This window comes from Protopterus annectens, chromosome 4.part1 (genome assembly GCF_019279795.1).
Source record: "Protopterus annectens isolate FY-2018-M chromosome 4.part1, PAN1.0, whole genome shotgun sequence".
In the NCBI taxonomy this organism is placed as follows: domain Eukaryota; kingdom Metazoa; phylum Chordata; order Ceratodontiformes; family Protopteridae; genus Protopterus; species Protopterus annectens.
In genome coordinates this window covers 232,532,388-232,556,447 of record NC_056734.1, presented here as the reverse complement: position 1 = coordinate 232,556,447, position 24,060 = coordinate 232,532,388, and positions in this window count along the sequence as shown.

The window sequence follows — 24,060 nt, the reverse complement described above, 5'->3', positions numbered from 1 at the left end:
AACGACAATGACATGTGTAAGGTGGTCCCGCTGTGCAAGTATGCTTTGCATTACGGGATATTATGTAAAACATGTGTTATGTATAGTATTGTGGGTAGTTATGTCAGATATTCTACACAGCATAACAGGCATATCATGCATACCAAAGGTATCGTCTATTGGCATGTACAATAACAGGATACATATGGCTTGTAGGCATGTGACATTGTAATAGCAAGATAGCTAATCTTAATGGAAGGGCTACCAAGTAACCATGCAAAAAGGACATGTAATAGATTCACAGGTTCATAGTGGGGTACTATGCAGTCTGGCACATGTATGTGTAAGCACAACTACAGTGTTCACACCAGTGGCACCTCTCTAGGGTAGTGTCCTGTGCACAGCAGAGCCATGTGTTACCTGCGCCTCTGCACAGTACAGCCACTGCAGTGATACCTGGTGTACATGTGTCCCCCAACCACCAAGGGAGGTATCACATGAACAGTGCTACTGAGTGTCCCTGCGTGATGTACATAGGACTCATGTTCCAAAGCATGGTGAGTGTCTGGTTTGGGAATGAAACCCCCAAGCACATCCCACTCATCGTTGCGTGTGTGTACATATCCACGGGCATGTTGCTCACAGTGGATTTTGCTTATGTCACATATGTGGAGTATATCCATTAATACTGTTGTGGACATGGGCCCTGTCTGTTCAGCAGAGGTCTCCCCTGAGTATGTAGTATACAAATGTGTACAGACATGGTGTCCGTAGTTCAGCCACATACTTCAACTATCGGAGCTCAATAAACGTTAAGGCGTGTTAATGTTGTGGTATGTAAAGCTGTAGCTGTTGTGTAAGGTACACCCTAAATGGGGTGGTGTACTCTTGAATGTGTGTAGAAGTCTTGGGTTCAGAGGTACAATGGGTGCCTATGTACCAGCTACACACCCAGTACAGATAAGTGTGGCCATGTAGAAGGATATCCACGCCACAGTGGCAATATGGTAACTACAGGAGTGGGGGCGACATACGTGTGTACTACGAACATGTACAATGTGACATGTATGTAGGGGACTACCACCTATGTGATAGTCAGTGGGTGAATGATGTAATGCAAAGGTGATGTTCATGCAGCTTGAGGCCATGATATTCATATTAGGTATCTGTCACAGTGACACCCATATGGATAGAGTCAGTATCAGCTGGTGGATCAATCATGGTGCTTTGTATGCAGGGGTTTGTAAAGCTAGGCAGGGAAAGTCCCTCTGTGCTAGCCTGCACCTCAGGGAAGCATATACTGAACATGAGGGGCCCTATGACTGAGGACTGTGGTATGCCAAGTGTAACTGAATTGCAGTAGGTACTATGGTATGCTACCCTCATTGTGTGTGTCCTGTTCATGAGCCATGTTGCATAACATCCTGAGACATAGGGTACGATGTGCAGGTGGATGTATATGTTGTCAATACCAGAATGGAGAACGGTGCTGTAAGGCAATGAGAGGAAAATGTAGGATGTGTGGACCCCTGTACCATCATCAACTACCCTGGTAACTGTATGAAAGGAGTCCACCGGGTGTAGGGGCCATGCTCTGACCCTAACAAGTCCAACCCAGGTGGCATCAGAGGACCGGAGCCCAACAATGTCTCTGTGATTGACATCCATGATGATGTGCCCCATAGCCGTGCAGAACAGTCCAGTCAGGTGTGTAGAACTATAGTCCCACACGTGCATTGTGGCACCACCTGTGTGGAGTGTGATAACTGTTGCAGTGTGCCATTCAGGGGCCACAATGTCTGATACAAGGCTATTACTGAATATGGTGGCCTTGTGGGGAGACATGTCATTCAGAGTGTTGTGGACATCACAGCCTGAGGTACAGGCTAGCACAGAGGGACTTTCCCTGCCTAGCTTTACAAACCCCTGCATACAAAGCACCATGATTGATACAAGGCTATTACTGAATATTGTGGCCTTGTGGGGAGACATGTCGTTCAGAGTGTTGTGGACATCACAGCCTGGGACTTTGGAAGGTGACATGGGGCCAGTGTCCCAGGACATATAGAGTGCAGGTTAGTACTGTGTTGGTGTGACCGCAGGGACACCACAATGTACCTGCATGGATTGTGGCCCTGTAGTGAGTGTGAGGGTGTAATGTTAGCATTGAATCCACCCACCAGCATGTTGCCTACATCACCTGGGTCTGTAATGTTCCTGAGTGACTGTTGTATGTGAAAGCAGATGTGGGTATTGCCATTGACTACTAACATACCACCATAATGCCTTGTGGTACACCCCGGAATGTGTCGTAGTAATGTTTACGTAGCTAGTCATGGAGTATGTGATGAGGGATCCCGTGGCCCTACCGAGGCTGACCAGTGTGCTACCCCACCCATGGGATTGTACACCACTGTGCAACAGCCTCCACCTGTTGTTGTACATTATGTCCATGGAGCATGACCACCAGAATGGCATCTGTTATCTGGTGTGTACCATCATGGCTCTGTGTGGAATAGCATGATCCATGCAGTCGTGTATGTGCTAATGAAGTGCACTGGGCTATGTTTCAGTGTTTGTATGTGCATTGTCCATCTGCACGGGTGTCATGACGTCAACAACCGTTGTCATAAGATGTCTGTAGTAGGTGTTGTAGTACTCATGTACTCTGTATGCCGTGAAGGGTGTGGTGCCGGGATGTGGCTAACAAGGGTGATTAGCATATGTTCGGAATCCACCAATGAGGGGATAACCCCAGGTGTGGAACACCAGTCACATGTTGGTAGTGTTCATGTCACGGATAATGTTGGTCTTGGAGGTGGTGTGTATGGGTTGATCCAGCCATGTGGAGGTTATGACTCACAGATGTGTCGGTACATGAGTGGCTATCCCAGTTGAGTGTGGGGTAGTGTCAGTCACACATCAGTAGTAGCTGTCTGAGCCCTACTGTCCAGTACACCAACAAATGAGGTCTGGTAACCATGGGATGTGTTGTTGAATCTGCAGCTGGTTACAATGTGTATAGCGGTTCTGGACACAGTTAGTTGTACATGGAGCACCTCTGATGCATTGTGCTAAGTAACTAGCTAGGATGTGTGTGTACAACATAGTGGGATATGGGAACACCTCAGCTGTGGGTGTGCCAGTACAGGTGTGTGCCTGAAAGGTATGGTCTGTCTATAACCTGTCATTGCAGGTGTGCTCTGCAGAGCCTAGAGGCAGGTCCCAGTCACTGCAGAGATATTGGAGTGGTGCATTATAAGGTGTGTCTTGCCTGCGTTCGTCACACAGGAAGATGCAAGCATTGTGTCACATGACCCCATGTCTTGCTTGCCAGTTCCCGTTCCGCCGGTGACTGTTATTGGATACTGTGCAAGACAGGCAGTATAGAAGCAGCAAGAGCCTCACATGTGATATCTGTACTCCCAGGGCTGACAGGTGCAGGTCATCTGTGCCAAAGCATTGTGTTTGACCAGATGCCTGTGGAATGACAGCAGAAGCATACACAACTGTTGAAGTGACACAGTCAGTCATTGTACAGTGGTATCGGGTCCGGATGAATGCATAATGCTCCCCAGGGCTTGGCCCACACCTTCAGGGCTACAAGACTGGTGAGCTATTGCATGTCCCTGCACACGTAGTCTGTGAAGTGGCATCTCAGGGCAGTCACACTAACATGGAGAATGACAGTCACATCGTACCTGGTGAGGTGTGGCATGGGCGCATAGGTTATGTTGCAGAACCAGTTACCCGACAGCAAGATGTAAGCGACTATCGCCTTGTGTAGCCTGCTGTGTGGAACTGCAGTTTGACCGCCTACAGAGTCACCTATGACTGGTGTGTTGTGTATGTTATAACAAACTATTGGCTGTATGTGATGGGCTCACAAGTCTGTGGGCTATAAGTTGGTGATGTTGTGTTCCGTGATGGGGGCTGCCTCTGGTGCCTACACAGAGTATGGAGAGGTGCTGCACGAGTTGTCCCCGTATGTGTGGACTGTGGTGGAGATCATGTGAGACTATGTGATGTGTGGGGTGTGTTGTGAATGTTACACATCCCAACATGACTGTCAGGTGCAGTCAGGGTTGGTGACAGCATTATCCCCAGCAGGGCTGCACACGTGCATCCCCCACAGGCTGTAGTGTCATATGTTGGGAGGCGGGCATTTAATGTGTACATGAGACAATTGCTCTATGGCCACATGTACGACATATCCATCATATAGACAGGCAATATTACTGGTACGTGACAGTTGGACATGCCTGTATATACAACCATGTCTCACAGGATATGTGAGTTACGTGTGTACAGCAGCTGTTGTACCGTAAGCAAGCTGGAAATTTTAGGACAGCCAGTGTAACTGTGGTAAACGGTGTGGAATGGGTGCTATAGAAATCAGTAGCTCATGACATGCTCACAAGTTCTGAACAAGTGCCTAGCATGAACATACAATACAGATAGGGTGTTGGATAATATCAACCCACAAGTGGTGACGACAGTCATAATGGGTGGCACCGCACTATAACCCTGCTGAGTATGGTGTGCATGTCCATGAACCATTATCACTGTAGATGTTAGCAGTACAGATGTACAAGACAGTACGGATGTTTGATTACAAATACCTTTGTATGTCACAGGAGTGTTCCACCAGTGGCCTGTTGATAGACTCACAACTACAAAAGGTGCGAGAGTGACATGTGCATATCACACCAGTGCCAGCTACAGTAGAACAGGGTTAATGTGTTGTACTCCACCCTCATTGTAGCCCATACCACACAGACAAATGTTAGACATCTGTGTATGTAAGAATGTGAATGGCCACGACCTATGAGCAATTGCTGTGTCAGTGTTGTGAACAACATACAGAATGGTCTGTGTGGGTGAGATGTGTGACATATGTGCACAGTCTGATGGATGATATCAGCATTGTCACCGCTAGGTGAACATCCCTGTACCCATTAACTATCACCTAGGCTGTGGTCAACATTATGGACACTGTGTAAGGGATGATGCCGTGCAGTACACTTCCCTGACCAGGTGACGTCTCCAGGCCCCGTAGGTAGTCATACGAGGTACCCATGTCATGACAGGGTGCCATCCATGAGCACGGAGATCATTGGACAGGCATATACAGCATCAGGGTGACCAATATTGGATCACATATCACCTGTAAGGGGTAATGGCCATGCGTGGATGGGCGATACTAGCCTTCACAATCCTCACCTCCACTATGCAGCATGCTGTCTACCTTGCATAAAGACATTTGCTGCACCATGATGATGGACATGCTACATGTCCATAACCTGATCTGAAAGACATATGACATGGACAGCCACCATACTAATACTAGGATCGCCACATGCTGCACAGATCCCTGTGTCATACATGTGAAATACTCCCACTATACCATGCAACCGTGTCCATCAAAGTTCCACGTGTCATCCCAGCCATACATGGTGTGATGGCCGCATGGTAGATGTAGTATCAACTGTCTGGATCAGTAATGTGGCACTGATGCACCTCACGGTGGCATAATGGCTGTCGGTTACAGCTAGGAAACCTTGCCCGTACATGCTATGGTTGATAACCATCCCTGCGAATGACGTCTGACTAGCCATTGTCCCATGTCTATCACATGTGCAACACAGGCGATCTGTGGCAGGATGTTGAACAGCTGTACAGTGCTGTGTGGATGTATGTGGCAAAATACATGCATGTACAGGTTTCCATGCATATGTGTACATTGTCACTGCTCAAGTCCAGTAAGGCTGTCTCTGTGTTGATATGTGACATATACACAGCATCAAGGTCAACAGCAATACAGTGGACACATCCAGGCATGTGCAGATAGGTAAGAATGCCAGTGCAGGCAAACAGACATGCTCACATCAAGACAGCATTCACATGGAGTATGAACAGTGTAATGAGGTGACACACATATATGGTGATGATATCCAATGCACAACGGGTGTTACATGTGTGTGACACAAACACGTCAGCCGTGTCAGTGTCATGGTGATTTGCAAAGATAACTGTGCAGATGTACTAGATGTCATAGAAATGTGTGTGCAGCTGCATCGCTGTACATCTCTGAAACTGTGACCTGTCACCTTCATTATGTCTTACAGATAATGCCTCGTACACGCTTTCCAACGTACAGCTGCCAGGAGGATGATGTCCTCATCCCGTACCTCCATGAGAACTATGGGGTATTTCAGCCATGTGCCACAGCATGCCCAGCAGCGGGACGACCTGTGGCAGGATCTGCGCAGGAGGGTGAATGATGTGAGTGGCCATAACCGCACCTAGTTGCAGGTGCGCAGACACTGCACAGACCTGATATGGCATGCAAAACAGCGTGCCACTGCAATCGCCAGGGAACAAGGTGGAACAGGTGGTGGGCCGCCAACCCAGCCCCCACTCACAAACACTGAGGAGTTACTGGCCAGTCTGGGGACACCCTCAGAACAGCATCCACAAACACTATCTGCCATCATGGAGGTTGGTGTCTCCCAACCAATGAGCCTGGAGTTTCCTGGTAAGTCAGTACTGCACATATGGCTACTATATCCCATTTACACGCATGTGTCACTGTACATTATGTAATGTAACAACATATGCATGGTATGTGGACACACATGCTGCATACTACAGTATGGTACCCTGTGCACACATGTGCATACTATATGCTATTGTACAGGCATATGTGTTAACATGCACAATGCACCCTGTGGCTGTCATACAGTCAGGGATAATGTTCATACTGCTGTGTCACCCCTATACAGGTACCTCTGGCGTGCCGCACAGACATGAGTCCATTGCAGGTGAGACTGTCATCAGTATCAGGCATGTAAAAGCATAGATCTATTCGCCATATGGCCAGTTAACACTTGTACACTTGATGTTCATTCCATTCACAATATATAGGTCGCATCACCCATCATTCACACAGGCCACCCATGTGCAATATATACAAACGAAATGATACACCAACATGAAACCAGAGTATTTTTCATCACTACATGTGTGGTCGGCTGTGCATACAGCAGTGGAGGTGTTCTAAAATGGAGGCATATGTACTATACATTGGAACAACACGTGTGGTATGCAAACAGTACCACACAGTGAGCTGTGATATGGGCAGCCCACAGGAGTCACCATTGTGTTATATGCCCCTGCAATGGGTGCACACATTGTGATGTGCCATCTGACATGTCCCAGACATGTAGTGTATTGGCTGCAATAATGTCACACTATCCCATAACCCATACCCCACATACAACCTGTTGTCTGCATAGCCCTGTGGATGGTGACATATCTGACATCTATGGGCGTATGTCATATGGGACAACACAGACATGTGTGATAGATGGCCATCACACACATTTGTCCAACACATGCTCACATGGCCATGGGTGATGGCCAGAGATACATAGCCACACAGTAGATGTGATGTGTATACACCCTGTTTCACATTGTCTACACATGGTCCAATTATAGCCTTAGTTGACTGATTATACAGTTGATGTGGTACACTGGACATCCTAACAGCCTGTGCACTGCCAGTGGAGGTGTCACTGACATCTGCATATAAGATGTGTTGAACATCACACCTGTGTCATAGCATGACAGTAGTCACCTCTACAGATCCACAGACATTGACACCACATCAGGCCACTGATACTGTACATTTCCCTTGCTGCTGTAGGACATCACCATTAGCTGAGCACCTTGTGTGTGTGGTACAGCAATGTCATGTTGGACATGGTGAATTGACAAGTCTGCTATGTGTGGACATGGTTGCCAGGCAGCTAAGACTCTGTAGTTGTTGTGCAGGGGTATCATCTGTAGGTCCCCCAGTGACCTTTCACATGGCACAGCATGGTTTGGTGTGTACACACCTCAGCATCGTGGGTCACAATCCACAGTTATGTCATGGGTATGCATGCAGTTATGGCTATGCAATGTGTACATATTATGCACTGTATAGCAATATAGACACCTCATGATGCCATACAATGGCACAGTGCTTGTACTTCACACTGTAGAGCAATGTAGACAGCTCACACTACCCTTCCATGCACATGCACATTTGCTAAACATGCATTTAATCTGTAGGGCATACAGACAGCACTGCAATGGGATGGCCATTACGATGCTGTACATGTCAGGACACCATTGTGTCAGACATGTATGCATGTTAATGCACACGTCAGCAGATTACATGTCAAGGTCACGTCAGCCATGTGTACTGTTATCCTGTTCTGATCCACATGGTGTATCACAAGGATGCATGCATACTACCATTATTGTGTGAACTGCATAGCTACTGATATGACACCTGCTTGCTGTATTGTGCACCCCAGGGGGTATGCTTACTAACACTATTAATGTCTGAGCTGCATGCCGTCAGCTGTATCACAGGCATGCTGCATGCCGTCTGTCAAATCACATGCATGGTGTATGTCTGTGTGTGTGTGTGTGTGTGTGTGTGTGTGTGTGTGTGTGTGTGTGTGTGTGTGTGTGTGTGTGTGTGTCTGTGTGTCTGTGTGTGTGTCTGTGTGTGTGTGTGTGTGTCTATGTGTGTCTGTGTGTGTGTGTATATCTGTGTGTGTGTCTGTGTGTGTGTATGTATGTGTGAGAGAGTGTGTGTATGTGTGTGTGTGTGTGTGTTTGTGTGTGTGTCTGTGTCTGTATGTGTGTATGTGTGTGTGTCTGTGTCTATTGTAATTTAGAGTCTTTCTTTGCATTCACAGGTGATGTAGGTGCGTTACCCTCCTGCGGTCCATATGATGTTAGTGTCCCCATGGATACTAGCAGTGATGAACATATGCATGAGGTACAGGCAGAGTTGTCAGGGGCTGAATCTGTGCCAATGGTTGCCATCCCAGCTATGTCCCCCTCTTCCCTGCACACAGTTCTGCTGCCAACACATACCGCATCATCAGTGGCCATAGAGGAAGGACAGTCAGCATCTGTTAGCGTGGAACAGGAACGTGTGGTGGCTACAGAAGGTGTGTCTCCACACCATGTTGTCAGTGTAATGTCTGCAGATGTGCCACACAGGCATGTGGCCAGTGCTGCTCATAGGAGGACCACTGGCAGACATGCACCTGCAGGACAGAGCACAGCAGCTGGTATCACCAGATGCATGTTCCAGACTGTAATGGCAGCACAGGCATGTGCTGAATGGCAGCACAGAGAAGGGCAGAGGCTGCAGAGGGCTGCTATCCGTACCCTAAATGACAACATCCAGGCATTGGCAAATGCTCAACAGCAGATTGCTGATGTTCTGGACAGGTGATTGGGTGACATGGTCGGAATCCTTGACCATGGCTTGGCAATCCGCGAGTGTGAGCTGTCTGTGCTGGAACATCTGGTAGGAGTGAGGCGTAGGCCACGTGGACATAGGCCAGCTACACCACCTAGTGCAGGTTGACATGAGCGTGCCACCTCACATGCTCGCTCCCATAGTGCCGGTAGCAGTAGCAGTGCAGCTAGTGCTGCACTGTCCACACCAGTACACAGCAGGACACGTGGACGTGGCCCTGGACGTTCCCAGTGGGGACACGGTTCCAGTGGACATGTGTCATCGGACAGTAGCCAATCTGTACCTCCGCGTGGTAGTGCCCGTGCAACCCCTGGCAGGCACAGGTCATGTGGCCATGGCCGGACACAGTAAGCTGTACAACCTGGTCTGTACAATCTGGAACTGTGTAAGCCTCACAAAAGGCAGAACTGTGTGTACACATACACGCACACACAAAACACATCTGTAGGGCACCACAACACCCACATGCATACTGTACAGACATGTCCATTCATATCACCGGCCCTTACCCACACACATGATGTCACCCATTGGTGCAGCCTATGCCCCTGGCACACAATATCACCCTGTGCACATGATGAAGCCTGTGCCGCATCCCTGTCATCCACACCATCTGTGGAGGGATATGCTCAAATGGTCTGATGCACAGGGTGAACAGAATAGTGAGATGTGTATATTACATTAGTTGTGTACGACCAGTGAGGGAAGTGTATATTACATTAGTTGTTTAAGAATGGTGAGAGATGTGTATTTTACATTGGTTGTGTACTGTTGACACGCACCAGACATACCATGAAGTACAGATGTAGCATGCATTGTTATATGTGCACAACCATGTAGTACAGGTGTAGCATGCATTGTTATATGTTCACAGTATGTGTCTCGGTAACAACAGTAATAGCATGTTGGTAATGATGCTCAGGTTCCCTCCTTATGGTCTACTTGCATGTGTCTGCAGGTAGCAGTGTTTGCAGTCTCCCATGTGTAACTGTGGAGTACTCACAGGCAGGTATGGCAATCTCAGCATGCTATACGTAGCCTCAACTGGACAGCTGGAAAGTCTAACATACCACAGATGTCCACACACATATACTGATCCAGCAGCCTGTGTGCAGTGTAATAGGTTACAGTGGCTAGAGACGTGACATCCATACCAGGTCACATCACAGGTATGTTGACATGGTGCAGGGGTTGTACACAGCAGTCTGGACAATGATAACGTTAGAGGCCACTTGATAGCATGAGGCCTCACTGTGTAGCAGTAATACCCTGTCACAGTACAGGAACATGCCCACACTCATGGGGTTGACAACACTATAACACGCACCCCATAGTGTTGAGGTGAGGACACTTGCCTATGTGGTCATCCCCTCACAGTACTGTGCACCCACATGATGCAACACAGAGAAGGGACATGTACAGGTAGCCAGTACGGCTGAGACCAATGGCATCAACAGGGTAGTTGACTGCATCACCATGAGGGGTTGGGATCCTGTGTGTTCCATATAGTAGCATACACCCACACTCCATGCACCAGGCAGCCATACATACACACACACACACACACACACACACACACACACACACACACACACACACACACACACACACACACACACTGTGGAGACCACAACTATCATACACATATGGATAGCTGATGTGTGTGATACACACACCACACCTGCCTATGTCATGCTTTCCACACTGCAGTATGTACAGATGTCTACAACAGTGTACAGGGGTGTGTTACAATTGTGATGTATTCCCCACCATATGTCACATATATGGTCACACATGCAAACACACATGACAGTACTGTGAATGATACACCTGCTATGTGATGATACATCTGACTGACATGCAGCAGTATTGGCCGCATTATGTGTACCAACGCTATGTCCAGCAATTGTGCTGCTATATGCACACAGGAGGATGTAAGTGTTACAGGTGTCAATTGACGTACAGTTGATAACACCTGACGACTGTGTAGGTATTATGTCTTACTTTCAGGTAACAGTAACATAGTGTACTGTTTGCACATGTAATGGTATGATGGCGTGTGACACACCTGTGAGCCATACCCAGCGAACATCCATCTACACAGGTGGGTCACCACTTTACGTACACATATCCATCCACACCTAATGTACATCCTACCGTACTGTCAGTATGTCACCATATACAGGTGTCAATGATGGGGCTGCATTGCAACTGCATGTTGCAGTTCGGCACAGATGAGTTACTTACATCAGCTACTGCCCATGCATGGCAGCTGCATGCACACTACAGTTTGTACATGTGTGTTGGTCCTACATACCTGTCATGTAGCCATGATTGTATGCATTGCAATCGGTGGACATGTGTGTTGATATACATAACACATGGACTGTTGTATGATATGATGCGTACCCAGCGAACATCCATCTACACAGTTGGGTCACCACTTTACGTACACATATCCATCCACACCTAATGTACATCCTACCGTACTGTCAGTATGCCACCATATACAGGTGTCAATGATGGGGCTGCATTGCAACTGCATGTTGCAGTCCGGCACAGATGAGTTACTTACATCAGCTACTGCCCATGCATGGCAGCTGCATGCACACTACAGTTTGTACATGTGTGTTGGTCCTACATACCTGTCATGTAGCCATGATTGTATGCATTGCAATCGGTGGACATGTGTGTTGACATACATAACACATGGACTGTTGTATAATATGATGCGTGTCATGGGTATCTAGTACAGAGGGAATGTGTACTCGGTCAACATTGCTACCTCATGTACTGTTGGCATTCAACAGCCATGGACCCACCTCCCATTTGCAGGCATGTGATTTCTGTAACCGCTTGTCCACACGGAGGACAGCAAAAGCTATGCTGTGTACCTATGTGTTGTGTGTGTGGTCCATGCACATATCCACTGCAATTACATGTATGACATATCTGAACATGTGTGTTCATTGGTGTACAGTGACAGTCATCTGTCACAGCTGTGTAAGACCCAGGGCCCCTGTTATGTGTAGAGCCGACCTGGTTATGTACAGTGGTATCATTGCAATGCATAACACATGATGGAACCCTGTCGGTACATGTGTAGTCTGCACGGTTGCTGTACACCTATGTACAGTCCACTGGTCATGTGTCACACTGTGTTGTGTTGATGTATTGCTGGTCCAATCACATGGTGGTGTCTGAGGGCTACATTGTAGACTGCGGTGTGTACCTCTGCGATCTGCACCTGAGACATCTGTGATGGCTCCTGAGTGTGTACTGGTCAATACATTTGAGTGGCCGTCATGTAAGTGGGGACAGTAATACCATACTGTGCCCTTCCATGTTTAGTAACCGTGTGCATGCAAGACGGCTCTTTGCAACTGCTGTGTGAGCATGCCCAGTACGCTGTTGTGTAGTTGGACACACAGTACATTCCAAACTGTGCCCTTACGTGTTTAGAATCCATGTGCATGCAAGACGGCCCTTTGCAACTGGTAAGTGTGTGAGCATGCCTAGTATGCCGTTGTGTAGATGGACATGCAGTACATTCCAAACGGACGTGTGATACTAAGTGTGTGGGCATGGCCAGTGACACCTTGTGCCTCTGTGTATGGGCATGGCCATTGACATTCTGTACAGCGATGGTGGACATCCAGGCAACAGATGTCCATTTACAATGTCACGACGGATGCCTACATTGAACACACTGGCTGACTGTCTTGCAGAGTGCACTGTCTGTGGCGCGTCCCGTATTTATGTAGTGTTGCTGTGGTGCTTCATAGATATTTAGTTGCCCCGATCACACCACTGCCGTGTGTTTGTCGACGTCTACCTTGGGACAGTAATATGCTTTCAGACTGCTCACTCTCTATACATTCCCTGTCGGCGTCCTTGCCTTTGTGGAAGATGTCACCCACCTAGAAGTATGCCTCTGGGAGTGTTGTGTTCCGTAGTCTCGGTAGCACATTCTGTAAATGCGTATTGCTGTAGTGTTATAAGGTAGTTAGGTGTATGTTCGATTCCCAGCTCTGCCAAGTGTGTGTGTGTGTGTGTGTGTGTGTGTGTGTGTGTGTGTGTGTGTGTGTGTGTGTGTGTGTCCATGTGTGCATGTTACCAGCTGCCTGGGGACACGGTAATGCTTTTAGATGCCTCACACCACATACATTCCCTATCGGTGTCTTTGCCTTTAAGGATGATGTCACCCACCTAGAAGTATTCCTCTGGGAGTGCTGTGTGCAGTAATCTTGGTAGCGTGTTATGTAAATGCATATTGCTGTAGTGTGATAAGGTAGTTAGGTGTATGTTCGACTCCCAGCTCTGCCAAGTGTGTGTGGGTGTTGCCAGCTGCCTGGGGACACGGTAATGCTTTTAGATGCCTCACACCACATACATTCCCTATCGGAGTCTTTGCCTTTAAGGATGATGTCACCCACCTGGAAGTATGCCTCTGGGAGTGCTGTGTTCATTAATCTCGGTAGTGCATTCTGTAAATGCGTATTGCTGTAGTGTGATAAGGTAGTTAGGTGTATGTTCGATTCCCAGCTCTGCCAAGTGTGTGTGTGTGTGTGTGTGTGTGTGTGTGTGTGTGTGTGTGTGTGTGTGTGTGTGTGTGTTACCAGCTGCCTGGGGACACAGTAATGCTTTTAGACGCCTCACACCACATACATTCCCTATCGGCATCTTTGCCTTTAAGGATGATGTCACCCACCTAGAAGTATGCCTCTGGGAGTGCTGTGTTCAGTAATCTTGGTAGTGCATTCTGTAAATGCATATTACTATAGTGTGATAAGGTAGTTAGGTGTATGGTTGACTCCCAGCTCTACCAAGTGTGTGTGCATGCATGTGCGTGTGTGTGTTACCAGCTATACTGCTCAGACAAGCTCCACGTGGGTTTACAGAGTGGTCCTAGCCACAAGGAACTCGAAAAAGCGACTACCTTCTGGATTTAAGTATCTTTGCTTTTTTTTTCACTGAAAATAGCTTCTGCTGCTTACTTTGAACTAGCCTGAACTGTTTTTTTTACTGATTACTGCATTTATTTTAAAATCTGCACTTAAAGTTACATTTAGTCGAATTTAGTTGAAAGTTTGCTTGTTTGTTTGTTTAATTGAACTGTGGTGGCTGCCCACTAAAGTGTGCTAGCCTGTGTAACTAATTTATCACTGTCTCTGCATTTTCTGTGTATTTCTACAAAAAAACCCCCAAAAAAACAAAAGAATAATCCTTGTTTTCCCGCCTTTCTCGACTAGTTTAGACCAGTATACAGGCATTGCTGTATTCTGGGCTGTGGTGTAGTTCCTGTGTTGTCCATTACCTTACTTGGATAGAAGTAAGTTTCTTTGCTCACCAGTGGGAGTGGGGTGCCTTGAGCAGCCTACCTGTCCTTGGGGGAAGTGACCTCAGCACAAGAAGCTGTTAGTAATTGGTTGCTTGAGACCATTCCTAGCTCTTTTGTAGTTCTCTGCTTAAAATCCGCCTCTGGGCATTTTTTTCTGGCTATACTGCTCAGACAAGCTCCACATGGGTTTACAGAGTGGTCCTAGCAGCAAGGAACTCGAAAAAGCGACTACCTTCTGGATTTAAGTATGTTTGCTTTTTTTTCACTGAAAATCACTTCTGCTGCTTACTTTGAACTAGCCTGAACTGTTTTTTTACTGATTACTGCATTTATTTTAAAATCTGCACTTAAAGTTACATTTAGTCGAATTTAGTTGAAAGTTTGCTTGTTTGTTTGTTTAATTGAACTGTGGAGGCTGCCCACTAAAGTGTGCTAGCCTGTGTAACTAATTTATCACTGTCTCTGCATTTTCTTTGTATTTCTACAAAAAAAACAAAAAAAAATCCTTGTTTTCCCGCCTTTCTCGACTAGTTTAGACCAGTATACAGGCATTGCTGTATTCTGGGCTGTGGTGTAGCTCCTGTGTTGTCCATTACCTTACTTGGATAGAAGGAAGTTTCATTGCTCACTAGTGGGAGTGGGGAACCTTGAGCAGCCTACCTGTCCTTGGGGGAAGTGACCTCAGCACAAGAAGCTGTTAGTAATTGGTTGTTTGGGACCATTCCTAGCTCTTTTGTAGTTCTCTGCTTAAAATCTGCCTCTGGGCATTTTTTTCTGGCTATACTGCTCAGACAAGCTCCACGTGGGTTTACAGAGTGGTCCTAGCAGCAAGGAACTCAAAAAAGCGACTACCTTCTGGATTTAAGTATCTTTGCTTTTTTTTCACTGAAAATAGCTTCTGCTTACTTTGAACTAGCCTGAACTGTTTTTTTTTACTGATTACTGCATTTATTTTAAAATCTGCACTTAAAGTTACATTTAGTCGAATTTAGTCGAAAGTTTGCTTGTTTGTTTGTTTAATTGAACTGTGGAGGCTGCCCACTAAAGTGTGCTAGCCTGTGTAACTAATTTATCACTGTGTCTGCATTTTCTGTGTATTTCTACAAAAAAAACAAAAAATAATCCTTGTTTTCCTGCTTTTCTCGACTAGTTTAGACCAGTATACAGGCATTGCTGTATTCTGGGCTGTGGTGTAGTTCCTGTGTTGTCCATTACCTTACTTGGATAGAAGGAAGTTTCTTTGCTCACCAGTGGGAGTGGGGTGCCTTGAGCAGCCTACCTGTCCTTGGGGTAAGTGACCTCAGCACAAGAAGCTGTTAGTAATTGGTTGTTTGGGACCATTCCTAGCTCTTTTGTAGTTCACTGCTTAAAATCCACGTTTGCACGGCTTTGCGCGGTCGTGCGCATAGTGCAGCGCCGGTTAAACAAGGTTAAACTTTTTCTGGCTCCGCCAAGTCTGCTCTTCAATTTTTCCCTTAGAACTGTTCTACTTGCAATCTAAACAGCCTATACTCTATCTGAAAAGCACAGCACTTGCTCCTAAAGCATTTTGTATACAGGTAAAGCACTCTTAAACAAACTAAAGTAATTCATTCACCTAAATTCTGTTGAGTGCACATTTCCCTATAGGTCATTTCTGACTCAGTTACACAGCAATCTTTTTCACTATTTCTAGCATGTCGAAGGGTCAGTTGCTGGCATCCTCTCCTGTTCAGCTGGTGAATCTGGGAATCTTGAGGCAATGTTACAATTGCCTCATGTACACAGACAACCCTCTCCTCCTCCCAACAAATACAAATATATGCGAGAGATGCAACTATATAGCCTAACTGGAGGCTGAGCTCTCTCAATTCAGTACTGGCAAGACCAGTCAGGAGGAGAAGGTAACCACGCACACCACAAACCCCCGTCTCACATAGAACTATCACAACTGCAAACCAAACACATAAACACACAAAAACATACTCAGAGGCACTGATTAAAAATCTACCAAAACAACAGAGGCCTCCAAAGCAGACACCCAAGCAACCACCACCTCAAGACATAGCACATGCAACACATAGTTCACAAAGTCAGTGTGCTAAACAGTCACAGCCCTTAAGGCCAAACAACATGCCAGACACACTTGTAATAGGTGACTCCATAGTCAGGCACACTGACGTCCCGCTCACCAGACTGAACAAGGAGAGGGTCACAGTAAGCTGCCTGTCAGGAGCTAGAATCCGCCACATAACACAAGCACTCAGGTCACTCCACAGCAAGTACAAATATGACTCAGTCATTGTACATGCCGGTGTGAACGACCGGAAACATACCTCCCTGGACTACATGAAAAGAGACATAGAGGAGCTCTCTGATTATATAGCCCAGGCTGGTATGACCCTGACCCTGAGCAGCATCTTACCCTCACCAAGAATGATGCCACAGTACAAAGACAAAATGATCAGTTTTAACAATTGGCTTAATTACTGGTGTCATTCTAAGGGGATCCAATGTCTGTCTCCTTGGGATGACATGCTTGACAAGCCATGCTGCTTCGCAAGGGATGGCTTGCACCTGTCACCCCTGGGCTTCCGGATATTGGCCAAGGCTCTTGCCACCCCCATAGTGCCTTTTTTAGGCAAGGCTCAAATGACAAGCCTACCTCCCTAGAAAACACAAGTGGAAAAAAACTAAGGGTAATGCTGCTCAATGCCAGAAGTCTAAACCTCAAGATGCATGCCCTCAAAGCCCTCCTCAGTATGGAGAACAGCGATGTCTGTGCAGTGACTGAAACCTGGTTCAAGGCTCCTGAGAGCACCCCAGCACTATCAGGTTTTACCTCATATCATGCTTTCCGGCCCCAAAACTTGGACCGAACCACAAAAGGAGGGGGAGTATCCATTTTCATCTAAGATACCCACACCTCCAGGTTAGTGGTAATGAACGAAGCATCGGAGACTATCCAGGTGCAACTAACCATAGGCAAAACTGCCTTACAGTTTGTAGCATGCTACAGACCACCCTCTCAAACTCAGAAACCCCACACAGCCTTCCTGAAGACACTGGAGAGTATGAATGTCTCTCCAAATACCATCATTTTAGGAGACTTCAACTACCCAAACATAGACTGGGAACATTACTCAAGCCCCAACACCCTAGCCCAAAGGTTCCTAGAATTCATATACTCAAATGCAATGGAACAACTAGTCACCATTCCCACAAGAGGAGACAATATACTAGACCTGATCATCACAAACATGGGGACAAAATGCTCCACACCGGAAGTACATCCCTCTTTGGTAAGATCAGACCATAAATTAATCTCACTGGAAATCCACATCCCGCCCCCACCCCCTGCACAAAAGACCACAGTGAAGAACTTCTCAAAAGCAAACTTCACACTTCTTAAGACTGAAGTGGTATCTTTCAAGGCCCCTGGGCCAGTGGAAACCACAACCCACACTGCTGAATCCTTTGCAAATGCCTTCTATGGGCAACTTCAAGAATGCATGGATCATGCAATCCCAAATAAAACCAAGACCCATTCTCCCAAAGGCAGGTGCCCGGTCTGGTGGACCCCAGCCATAAACAAACTTTACAACAGGAGGAGAAAGCTACTACATGACAGAGCAAAATCCCTAAAAGGGAAGGCATCTCTGATCAGTACTAGCAAAAAACTATGATCACTCATAAAATCATCCAAGGCCAACTTTGAGAGGAAAAATCGCAAAAGACACAAAAGACAATCACAAGGCCTTCTTTAGCTATGTTAGAAACCTGTGTGGAAACTCCCAGATATGCTCAGAGTTAGTCCAAAATGACACAAAATACACTGAACCCACTGACATTGCCAACATACTGGCAGACAGGTTCAGTGCAAATTTCTCCTCCCCCTCCCCCCAAAAGGAGAAATAACTATCCCAGCAGAGTGTAGCCTTCCTAACATCTCAGATGCCCAGGTGAGAGCCGCCCTCTCTAAAGCTAAAAACACAGCATCAATGGGACTGGATGGTGTCCCGGGCTGTGTGCTACATGAACTCCAAGAGGAACTAAACCCACACACAAGGCTGCTGTTTAATCTTAGCCTTACTACAGGATACGTACCCAAAGAGTGGCGTACTGCAACAGTGATCCCACTTCACAAAGGCGGTGCTTCTACGGACCCTGGAAATTACAGCCCCATAAGCTTGACGAGCCTGGTCTGCAAAGCTATGGAGAGGATCATTATGGAACTCATAAACAAAGACATTGGGGACCTACAGACATTGGATCCTACCCAATTTGGCTTTGTCAAGGGCAGATCCTGCCTTTTGAACTTGGTCGACTTTTTTGAAACAGTCACTAAGGCCATTGATGAGGGTAAGGCAGTTCACACAGCCTACCTTGACCTTGCAAAAGCCTTTGACACAATACCCCACGCGGACATCATAGACAGACTCACCAGCTTAAATGTAAATCCATATGTCACAAGATGGGTTGCAAACTGGCTCAAGGACAGAACCCACAGGGTCAGAGTTGCTGGAGCTATGTCAGACTCTAAGCCAGTCACAAGCGGTGTCCCACAGGGCTCAGTCCTGGGACCCCTCTTGTTCGGCATTTATTTTTCCGAGGTACAGGCAAACATAGGAGGATTGTGGCTGACAAAGTTCGCAGATGACTGCAAACTGGGCGCCATAATTGATACTCCAGTGGACACAAACATCCTTCAGAGAGGCCTCATAGAAATGGATAATTGGTGCCAGAGCCATGGCCTTAAGCTGAATGCCAAAAAATGTATAGTCATACCCTTTGGGAAAAACAAGGTACCGGCAAATTACCACATAGGCGGTAATCCATTAAGTATGGAAGAGGTAATCAGGGACCTAGGGACCCAGGTTGACAGTAACCTCTCATTTGACACTCACATTGCCAAAGTGGTTAGGAAGACCTTCTATATTGCCCACCTTATCATGAAGGGTTTCACATCTAGATCAAGAGAGGTCATTGTGCCCCTGTACTCTTCTCTTATCAGGCCAATGATTGAGTACAATGCCCCATTTAGGATGTATCTCACCCGACACCTGCAGCAGTTGGAAAGACCCCAAAAGTTCCTCACCAAGAGGATAAAGGGTCTTAAACATATGTCATATGCTGCCCGACTGAAAAAACTCCAGCTCTATTCAGTCGCACAGTCAGAGGTGATCTGTGCCTGACGTACAAGGCCATGTCCAATCCTGAATTAATGGACATGCTCCACCTCAGAAAATCCAAATCCATCAGAGCCATGAGAACAAGTGACTTAAACCTCAACACAGAAATAAATAGAACGTGCTGGAGGGACAGATTCATAACCCAGAGGCTCCCTACACTCTGGAACAGAATCCCAGTCCATGTTAGGCAGAGCCCCTCACTGACTCTAGTCAAGAGAAATCTCGACAAGTGGATGGGAGATCGTAGGTTTACCCCGGGGGTCATCTCTGTGTCACTACTAGACAGAGGCATAGTAAACTAAACCCTAAAAGGGCGTAGTATTCTCATCCTAAGGGGTGGTGTAAGCCACATACACTCTGGCTAGGCTTATAAATGCCCTAGGGCAGATAGCCTAGTACGAACCTATGAACCTATGAACCTATACCTGCAGTCAATACAGAAATGACTACTTCAGTGCTTTTCATACCTCCAGAGTTTTCTTGTAGTAGTATAGTCGATAATACTGTTTCCTATCACATGTATCTGTTTCTGATACAAGATTTATCATTGTATTACACCACTACACACAAGAAGAAATCACAGGCCAGATGCCATTACATTCCTTTTGCAGGACACACCCGCCAAGTGTTGTGTTCCTCACAAAAGCCAACAGGTGCTAATCAAAACATATTATGCTATCATCTACCTTATGTGTTCGCCGATATTTGCGATGTCTGTCAGTGGCAGAACTCACATGCGAGTGTGGGAGACTGGTCACTGTATTGGGGACACTGCATAACACCCTGAGGGACACTATTAACCTTCCACATTGACTATCACAGGGCATATGTATTCATTCACATTTATCGAGGTACATGCTTTTGACTTGTACATGTTTTGTCATTTGTCATCCCATCTTTCTTCACACCTATCCACCTGATATCACTAGTTCTGTACATTTATTTAGAACAGGGTTACCTTCATACCTCTCAACTGTACACATGTTGGTTAAATGTCCTGAACTTAGACTTATAATGTTGTTTCTTTTTTGCTATTATTGTGCCTTTCTGGTAAATTAGTGGCAGGTCATTAAGGACTGTGAGGTGAGATAATAATGACAGACATTAGTAGTTTAAAACTGATAACCCTCAAAACATTCATACTAATGAATTATCCATTATTCTATCAACGCTCTAACTTTGTCAGAGGAATATTTAACATAGCCCCTATTTGTACTTATTTAAATATGCCTTTGTCCAGCTGTCTTATTCTGAAAGGTTGAGAGGTATGGTTACCATCTTATTTGTATGCATGTATGTCCATGATAATCACTTACATGACACTGATATAAGTCCCTACATCTTCCCACAATGGTTTACACAATATCCAGTAGATGGGTTCTTCATGTTTGGAAGGTATAGGCGTGTGCTATACCCACATAGGAATATTAATCACTCCCATGGGGCGGACCTAATAAATCTGTGCCAAACAACACCTGTGAACCTAGGCCCATTCTTGCATACCCATGATTGTCATACCTGACACCCCTCCACAGTAGTCATAAGACATATTTAATGTGAGCAATAATAAAGTATGAAGATACATCTAAGCACTGTCCACTCTCCGCGTATCGGGACATATGTCATAAATTCTGTCAACCAATGTGTTATTACCCTTGCACAAGCTACTGTTGCATGTACAGCTATATTGTAGCTGCCGTTGTGACTTCCTTAGCATTGATAATTACTGGCCATTGCTGCTAGACAACACTTTTTGGAGTCCTGCAAAAGACACCTATATCCATGTTTAAAATAGTAGAACTTGCAGATTTGCCACACTGGTACTTTCCGGGCAATGGTTTGGAAAGCAGCAGTGTATTTACCTTTCTTGCATGTCTGTATGTTTATCCATAATAGCTATGACATGTAGCCTTTTTATGTACATGTGTTATATCTACAAGGACAAATGTTTATGTTTGTTATGTATATATCGATTAATGTAATTGTGTGTGTGTGTGTGTGTGTGTAAATATATATATGTATATATATATATATATATATATATATATATATATATATATATTTATATATATATATATATATATATATATATATATATATATATATATATATATATATATATATATATATATATATATATATATATATATATATATGTCTGTACATTCTTTATTTCATATATTTATTTAATTTAAGTCTGTGGATATATATCTATACACAAATATATATATCCATATATAGATATATAAATAAACGTGTAGAGAACAGCATTCATTTGCTATGCTGTGAACAGATTACACATGCGCAGGAGCACTTGTATATCCTTATTGTGGGTTATATATGTTTACTAAGTCTTTGTGTTTATGTGGGCTTTCTTAATTGTGATGGTACCAGTGCAATATCTGTAATCTGGTTAACGGACATATGCGAAACACACGTTCACCTTTACATATTTAAATGTCTTTACAGCACACATGCATTCATTAACTCATATCTGCTGAAGTCGTAGTTGACCCGGGACTGCATTCACGTTGGCTGGATGCTGTCACCACTAAACTATTGGTGTTATGACTCATTTATATGCATACCCATAGTACATAGCTACATTAACATACGCCTCACCACTTCACTTACAACACAGGCATCCATTCTCCTGCTGGGAAAAACGTGGTACTACATATAACTCATTCCCTATTCCTTACTGCTTTGGACCCAAGTTGCATATTTAATCACTCCACGGATATGCAGAACACCAAGGCATATAGTCCTGGCCCATACAAGTCGTTGATTGTCAGGGTGTTCCTTTGGTGATCTGGGTTTAGGCATGTCCGTCTGGTGAACAAAACTGCCCTGACCGAGTTCAAATGTCAGACGAAGCACATGGACAGCATTTGTCCATTTTATAGAGGTTTACCTGTGTTTACAGACACAGGTCTTTCGGCACCTGTCAGCAGCTTTTTATGTTGGCAGTACATAATATGGGTGGGGGTGGTTACAAAACATAATCCACGGTGAGGGGTGTTCCCATTCACATTTGACTATTTCCTGTTTGCATTCATACGAGGATTATTATTTTGGACATGAATTAACTACAGATGTGCAGTGGTACAGTAAACAAATGTGAAGGTTTGTTACTATAAATATGTACGGACCTCTGTAATACACTGTTGTTTTCTGGCAAATCAGTAGCTAGTCATTAAAGACTGAAGTCAGAACATAATGACAGACACTTGAGTTTCAGACGTCATACACTTCAGGAAATTAATGCCAATGTACAGACTGTTATTCTATCAACTTTCTCAATTTCTTTACAAATTGTCCATACTTTTGGGCCTTTGTCCCACTTTTATTCATGGCTTTGTCCAGATATCCTGCTCTCAGAGGCTGACAGGTATACCTTTATTCACGGCTTTGTCCAGATATCTTGCTGTCAGAGGTTGACAGGTATGGTCAGTCACACCTACACACACATTAAGTGTCCCTCACACAGTAGATCAGGGTTATCCTGTTTACGTCAGTGCCTTCATCACCCTTATACCATTTGCCACTATGCGAATGTGTGCAATATATTTCCGCTTATTCGTGTCGGGACATGTGCGTCACGGGCAAGTATTTGATCCTGGGCAGTAGGTTATGCATGAGCACTTAGGGCTGGACAGTGTTGTACACCTCTAATGCACATTCCAACTTCTATCCAGATATCTACAGGACTGGACTTCTTGTCTTCTGTTCTAATGTTTACACAAGTTACGTATCCCATGAGGGATATCCAAGAATTGTACTGGTCCACAACAAGAGGTATACCGAACATCGTTTTGGAGTTACGAAAATGTGCTGAGGTCGTGTGCAATCCTGCAACCACATAGAGTGACACTACCTACTACATATGCGTAGTGGTCACTACGTGTAGCTGTGGCTGCACCACACCAGTGGGCCTAGTACAGCTGGATTTGGTGGACGTTCAGGGATGGGAGTGGGTTGTGTGATGTGGAGGGGATGCTGCGTAGTCCATTATGCATCCAGGTGTGTTGCATCTGTTATGGCCAGTTCCATCCAGGTGTGTTGCATGTGTTATGGCCAGTTCCATCAGGACCAATATGTGGGTATATGCCGGTGACATATCTATACATTTGTATCGCACATTTCAATATTCATCTGTTTGTGGGATTGTGTTCTACAGTATGGCCTGCCTGGTTGTATTGTAGATGTTTATACATGTGTTTGTGTTTCTTTCAGCT